Source organism: Propithecus coquereli, unplaced genomic scaffold (assembly GCF_000956105.1).
Source record: "Propithecus coquereli isolate 6110/MARCELLA unplaced genomic scaffold, Pcoq_1.0 Scaffold301, whole genome shotgun sequence".
Taxonomy (NCBI): Eukaryota; Metazoa; Chordata; class Mammalia; order Primates; family Indriidae; genus Propithecus; species Propithecus coquereli.
Window position 1 is genome coordinate 2689280 of NW_012148631.1, and position 8058 is coordinate 2697337.

The window sequence follows — 8058 nt, forward strand, 5'->3', positions numbered from 1 at the left end:
CAAAGGCCTCAGGGAGGACAGATGTAACTCTCAGTCCAAGGCCAAAGGCTGAGAATCTGGGGGTGCTGCTGGTACAAGTCCCAGGTTCCAAAAGTCAGAGAACCTGGAGTTCTGTTGTCTAAGGGCAGGAAAAGAGGGGTGTCCCAGCTCCAGAAGAGAGAGAAAGAGTGAATTCGCCTTTCTTCTGTCATTTTGTTCCATTTTGGCCCTCAGCTGATCAGATGGTGCTTGTCCACACTGGGTGAAGGCAGATCCTCCATATGCAGTCCACTGAGTTCAATGCCAATGTCTTCTGAAAACATCCTCACAGACAGATCAGAAATAATGCTTTACTAGATATCTGGGCATCCCTTAACCCAGTCGAGTTGACACCTACAATTAACAATTACTAGCACCATTGGAGCCAGACCCTAATGAAACCGGCAGCCTTTGGGGTTACTCAGCGAACATGTTGAAATGGCATAGCCAAATGGGATGTATGTTCCATTCAAAATCCAAAGAGGCTCACAAAGCGCTGTGTTTCTTTCTTGGTGGCAGAAGGGGCCAGATATAGAAATCTGCCCTTCATCTTGGAAGGGATATCTCGAAATATTCCAGACCAGTATACCCCTAGAAATTTTACTGAGGTGGCAGACCCCTGAAATTTTGTGAGATTTATTTCCTGTGCTCTGGTATGCAAGTGCCTTGCCTAGATATCTAATGTAGTTCCTACTTCCTGCTCTCCAGGCCCAATCAACACAATATCACCAATGGAATGAACCAACCGATGTCCTGTGGAATAGAAAGGCAATTCCGCTCCTTCCAGACTAGATCAGGACAGAGGGCCCAAGAGTTGATGACCCCTGAGGCAGGACATTGAAGGTGTATTCCTGGCCCCACCAACTGAAAGTAACTGTGTCTGATGGTCTCGATTGACAGGTATATAGGGAAAAAAGCATTCTCCAGATCAATAGCTGACTTGCAGGTCCTGGGGATGTGTTGACTTACTTCAGAAAGGAAATCATATCTGGAACAGTAATGCAGGGGAAATGGCCACTGATTAAGTTTTTGGTAATTTGCTGTCATTTTCTAAGACCCATCTGTCTTCTGCATGGCCGAGAAGGCGAGTTGAAAGGGGATGTGGCAGGAATTGCCACCTCTTCATGTTCTTCCAAGTCCTGATGGCAGCACTAATCTCTGCAATCCCTCCAGGAAAGTAGCTTTGCTTTTGGTTTAGGCTTTTCATAGAAGCCAGGCTCGGTGGCACGTGCCTGTCATCCAGTGACTTGGGAGGCTGAGGAGGGAGGATGGCTTGAGGCCAGGAGTTTGAAACCAACCAGGGCAACATAGCAACACCCTATCTCTAAAAAAAAAAAATAAGAAAAATTAGCCTGGCATGGTGGCACGCCTGCAGTCCCACCTAATTTTTCCCTTTTTTTTTTTTTTGACATATGCTTATTTCCAATTTTTCCCTCTTACAGCCACTGCTGTGATGGACACTAAGGCATATGTAGCTTTGGATGCTTATGCTAATTTTCCTTAAATGACATTTTAAAAAATGAGGTGCATAAGATGCAGTGGCTCATGCCTATAGTCCCAGCACTTTGGGAGGCTGATGGAGGAGGATCACTTAAGGCCAGGAATTCAAGACCAGCCTGGGCAACATAGTGAGACCCAATCTCTACAAAACAATTTTTTTTAATTAGCTGGGCATGGTAGCATGCTCCTGTAGTCCCAGCTACTCGGGCAGCTGAGGCAGGAGGTCACTTGAGCCCAGGCTGCAGTGAGCTATGATCGTGCACACCAACTTGGGTAACAGATTGAGAACTCATCTCTTAAAAAAAAAAAAAAGGTTTTCATAGGTAGAGGCAGTATGGTAGCTTCTACTTGACCTTTTCTACCAAAACAGCATGCATGTCACAGGTCAGGGAGCCAATGTGAGGATTCTGCCAGTTGTTGAATGTATCTATGCCAATTACGCATAGAAGAAAATGACAAGCACAGGTTGGTCAATTACCAATTCAGGACATGGTGTGAATCAGAAGGCCAGTATGGTTATGCTTAAGGCACCTTCATGTAGAGAGCAAACCATGCTGAAAATCACGTCCATGCCTTGATAGTAACAGAACGGCAAAGAAACCTGAATTTGTAGTCTTACAAGTCTCTTATGCCATGAGAGGGAAGGAATGGGCCCCTGGAACCTGGAATGGTGATATCTAGGTAGACCTTAATTAATCTCATCAAGACCTTACTTAATCTCATCCCTGAACCTGTGGGCCTGCAGGAGTGGCCCATTGGGCCTTGCTGGAATATAGTAGCTTCCTTTTGCCTGGAAATTATATGTCTTCCAACCTAGGTGGGTACCTTTCGAAATGATACTTGCCCTCCCCAAGATCTGTCCCCACCTCCCATAAGGCTATTAGACCAGAGTCGAGTCACAGCACAGACTGGCTGAGGAAAGTACAGGACTTGCTAGGGAAGAAAAGGTATTATTCACTGGAGAGCTGCGGGGCCTAGAACTGGGGAAAAAAAACTATCACTGGTAATGGATCTTAAGGGGTAAGACTGAATAAGGAAGAGTCTTTGACATGGAGGACCTTCCGTGGCTCAGGAGTCAGCAGCCTAGCAAGGGTTCCTGGAGCCAGCTCCAGCTGGAGTGGCTCCTGGAACATGGAGAAAACAATGGCACACGTAAATAGAGGTGCGCGTGCTAGAGAGGTGTTGGGGCGGGGTGCTGAGAAAGGGGGAAAACCTCATTCGGTAGGACCTGAGATCCCACCAAATGACCAGAGGAGAGAGCCTGGAGGTTCTTGCTTTCATTAAGTGATACAAAGTGAGGTAGGAAGGGAGCCGTCGTCATTGAGAAGCTCAGTAGTGGCTGTTCTGTGGGGCCAGGTGGCAATTCCTAAAGGCAATATGGGTGGAATTACCCTAATGGGGAGCAGGGCTGGAATGGTCCCAGGAGGACTGGACTCTGGGGACCTATTTTGATTGCCAATAGGCGTGCTGTTCCTAGGGACAAGAGAGATGGGCAGCCGACAAAGACACGGTAAGTATTTAGATGCTCTGGTGAGATACATGTGCTCCAGAGAGTAAGAAGTTAAACCCCACAAAGATTCAGAAACCAGCCATGCTAGAGCAGCATTTAGGTGCCAGTGGTATGGGAGATGCAGGAAGATAGGTCCAGTGCAGGTGATTGCACCTGGCAACACCCACCACTAAGAAAGAGGCATGATGCTTGGGAAACCTCTCTGGGTTTTGGAGGCAGTGTGTTCTGCATTAGGGAATACTGTTCTGACGCATATATCAGGTGACTTGTACAAATGTCAGTTCTGAGTGGGATTCGGGGCCAGAAAGGGCTCTGCAGCAGTTCCAGGCTGCAGCATAATCTGGCCTGCCACTTGGGCCATAAGGTACAACAGACCCCATTGTGCTAAAGTGGTGGATAAAGACACCATGTGAAGTTTTTGTCAAACCCGGATGAAGAAGCCACAGTGAAGACCCCTAGGGTTCTGGGGCAAAGGGATTCTGTGAGTAATAGAGAACCACTTGATAAAAGGCTTCTGGAGTGTTGCTATGTCCTGGTAGAGACCAAGTATCTGACCGCAGGGATCAAGTGACTATCAGACCCACTAAATGCTAAGACTAGGTAGGCACATCAGCAGTCCTCTGTGCAACGGAAGTGGTACATCCAGGATCCTCAAGCAGGTCCAAAGGGCACAAGTAAGCTATATGAACAGGTGGCCCAGACCCTATGTTACCTACCTCTATCGTATCAATCCTCTCTCAGCTTCTATGTGTGGCCTCATGGGAGGCTCCCTATGACCAGCTGACAGAGGAAAAGTACTGAGCTGGTTCATAGCTGGGTCTGCTTAGGTGTAAACAAAATATTTACATTTATATTGATAGGAGTTTTAATCCACTGGCATTTCATTTTTCAATGATTTTTTAAAAATAATTTAAAATTTTAAAAAGTTTTTATTTCTTTAGAGAGGGGGTTACCCAGGCTGGAGTGCAGTGGTGTGATCATAGCTCACTGCAGCCTCGAACTCCCGGGCTCAAGAAATCCTCCTGCCTCCTGAGTAGCTGGGACTACAGGTATGAGCCGCCATGCCTGGCAATTTCTTCAATATTTTTTTCAACTACCATAATGTTCTGGGGGAAAATGAGTCATCAAAAATTACTTAAAAACATGAATGGGGATGCACATTTTCCTTTTGCTTCTGGTTTCAATATGGCTTAGCATAGCAGTGATAGTTATTCAAATTTTTAATATTTTGTCATCGTGGATTTTTTTGCATTCACTTTAATTTTTTAAAATGTTACATTAAAATATTATTTCTCCTGGTTACTCATTTTGTTGGTGCCTCCCCCCTCCCCAGTTTTGTGCCCAAGATGGGTTCCCAAACACATCTTACCCCAATCTGGTCTGCATAACTCGACTGTGCAAAAAAGAAACACACAAAGGATAAACCGAAACAAACGAGATTGATTGCCTGCAGGCAGTGAATGGGAATAGGATAGAAAGGATAAGCAGAGTGACATCTTCCTGAGCCACCCTTTGTATATATTTCTGGCTGGGGCAGGGAAAGTGCAAAATGAATATGGAACAGAAAACAGAAACTGTACACACACAAAATGATGGGGTACGTCGAAAGGATACAGAGCCCATTGAAGGGGCTCCAATGGCCAAGTCTTAAACAATTTGAGAAAGTAAATCCCAAGAGTAATGCATTATAAAGTAAGAACAATGAATCTATGCTGATAAAAATAAATAACTGAATAAATTAATACATAAAGAAGATGGGGAAGCTCTTCCTTACAGTAGAATTCCAACTAGCAAATGGAAATAGAAAAGCGTTGTTTGGCAAACACTATGGTAATAACTTTTAAGGTAAAAATCCTCAGTGGAAGTCAGGGTGAGTGGGTAAAATAAGAAGAAAATGAGATATTTACTTAGTCTCAAAGATCTTCCCACAGGGCATTTATTAATTACAAAGAGGGAGAGAGTAACTTTGTAGTGGAGAAACCTGGTAGATATCATCCTAATTAAGTGATCAAAGTGAACATTCCCAGAAATGGGACACACTTCATTTGCCTCCTGACATCATGAACTGAGAAGGACATGGCATCACTTCTGTGATACTCTTGACAAAAATGCAAAACTGAAATTCATCATGAGGAGCCAGCCAAACCCCAACTGAGGGCTACAGATAAGGAGCCAGTTACCTTTACAAGTGTCAAGGTCATGGAAGACAAAGACTGAGGAACAGTTCCAGGTTATGGGAGATTAAGGAGACATGAGAACTAAATGGGTGGTGTGATGCTACATTAAACTCTGAACAAGAAAAGGGGTGTCATTGGGACATTTGGTGAAATTTGAATTAGGTCTATAGATCGGATGATAGTGCTATACCTGTGTTAATTTTCTGGCTTTGATAATCGTATTGTGGTTATATAAAATATTAATATTTGAGGAATCTGGATGAAAGGCATAAGGAATTTTTTTGTACTATTTTTGTAATGTATTTATTCTTTTTTTTTGTTTTTTAGCAGTAGGGGGTGTAATACCAACTTTAGTGACACTAATGTTAATAAGTTCTGATAACCCACTACCATCGGACCAGCCTTTGTAATGTATTTAAATCTGGGAAAAACCCCAGCCTTTGTACTCTGGTGTTGCCTCATCCAGCAGCAAAGTCCTCTTGGTAAGGTCCTTTTAAGACTTTTGTAGCCTGGCTATTTCTGGATGTGCCAAATTCTGGAATTGCAGGCCAAGCCCACCATAGCCCTCTCTTTTCTTTGCCAACACAGGTAGCTCTAGCCAGTTTTGACCTTCAGACTTAGCACCATCACATACGGCTCATTCTCTAGGAAGACTTCTCTAGGAAAGAATTGAGAAGCAGTCACTGCATCCCCTTAAACTCCAGAAGACATAGGTCAAATTTTCCAGAACTCTCTCATCATCCTTTGCACCAGTCCATGGTAGCGCTGTGGCTAGTGGCGTCTCCAGACTTGGCCTGAGGTAGAGGATAGGAAAGAACCCTCACTTCTAGGCCAACAGCTCCTTTCGAAGAAATCCTCTCTCTCCTCTGATCAGTCTCCCCGGCGACTCTCTTGGTTGCTTGTCTCCATAGTCTGGAGTTGTGTGATGGACTGTATCTGGTAGGATGGGTTTAGCTACCTTCTAGTAAGTTCTGCATGGATGGTGTACTTTAGAAAGCAGGGAAATACGTCAATTATTTTCCTCAGACTGGAGCCTGAACTGAAAACCTGAGCTACTGGTTAAGATCCCATTTAACATATTATAATACCTGCAACTAGAAACATCTTCAAACATTCTTCAAATGGAATAAAAAAGGTGACATTCTCTACTGTCCCTTTCCTTTGTTTCATTTTGAGACTCAGTGGCGCCCTTGTGAGAAAGTCACACAATTACTCCTGAAGGCAAACCTGTCCGCCAGCTGCACCTTCTTTAGAGACACTACTTGGTGAATTTCAGCAAGGTTGACATGAAGCATCTTTGCAATCGAACGGCTTACCTGAAAGAGGAGATTCTCCATAAGACGTTAAATACACCCAAATGGATCAGCAGTTCTTTATTCAAGTCAGAGCTATGTGTTGGTTGATTGCATATTTTGGAAGGGAAAGAACATTATTTTCACTCTATCGGTTGCTGCTCTTTGATGACAGATTAATCTTAAAGATACTTTCCCCTCAAAGATCTTTCAAAGGCTATTCATTGACTATAGAAATCTTTAACTTGGCACTTAAGGGCCTTCCAGGTTTTAATTCTAGTTTTATTTTCCCAATATACATTTTTTAAACTTGGACTTTGCTTATAGGAACTTTAAGCAAAAGAACGACCTGCTGGTCCCCACATGCCCTGTTTCTTGGATTTATCTGCTCATTTTCTTTCCCCCACCTAGAACATTCCCGCTCCATCTAAGCTTCAGGGTTCAGTTCAAAGGCCACCTCCTCTGAAAGGGCTTCCTTGAACTCCCGAGTTGGACACGAATCCTTCTGAATCCCAGGGCACGCCACCTGGGCAGCTCTTCTGTCGCCTGAACTTTTCTCTTCACACCTTAGTTCTTGATATAGGTGACATATCTCCCACACTACGAGCATCATAAAAGCAGGGATTTTTTTGTTTTTGTTTTGCTACATTTGTATTTGTATCATTGTACCACTTAATCAATTAGGAATGAGTTAAGCTGTTTCCGTTTTCTTTTGTCTTGTATGAGTTCAGAGTAAGCGTCATTGCTCATTTGGTTCAGCTGCGGCATGACGTCATAAAGAACCAAGTTCTATTTTTACATGCTGCCGTTGTTAGCATATTGGCTTTCATCCTTAACTCATTTGTTTCATGAGCATAAAGTGGCTATTTTAACTTCATAAATTTAGTTGTAGGTAGGGAAAAAGGAGACAGGGCAAAGGGCTTTCCACCTCTCTCCCTCTGGCAGATTTCTGATCCAGAATGTGCTGCATGGCCACCCCCAGCCATGAGGGAGGCTGGGATTCAGAGTATTAACCTTTCCAGCCTCTATGGGAGAAAATCAAGGAGGTCAGAAATGGACGTTGAGCAAGTGAACTTAGAGTGTCTGACAAGGTTGTTTTGCATATATCTGGCATTCAACAAAATTACGCAGAACAAATAATGTAAAGAATTATCCATATTTTAATGACCAATGAAAAGTGGCTTTAAGCTGGGCACAGTGGCTCACACCTGTAACCCTAGCACTCTGGGAGGCCAAGGTGGGAGGATCTCTTGTGTTCAGGAGTTCGAGACCAGCCTGAACAAGAGCGAGGCCCTATCTCTACTAAAAATAAAAAAAATTAGCCAGACGCAGTGGCAAGCGCCTGTAGTCCCAGTTACTTGGGAGGCTGAGGCAGGAGGATCATTTGAGCCCAGGAGTTTGAGGTTGCAGTGAGCTAGGCAGATGCCATGGTATTGTAGCCCGAGTGACAGAGCAAGACTCTGTCTAAAAAAAAGAAAGAGGCCGGGTGCGGTGGCTCACATTTGTAATCCTAGCTCTCTGGGAGGCCGAGGCGGGCGGATTGTTTGAGCTCAGGAGTTCG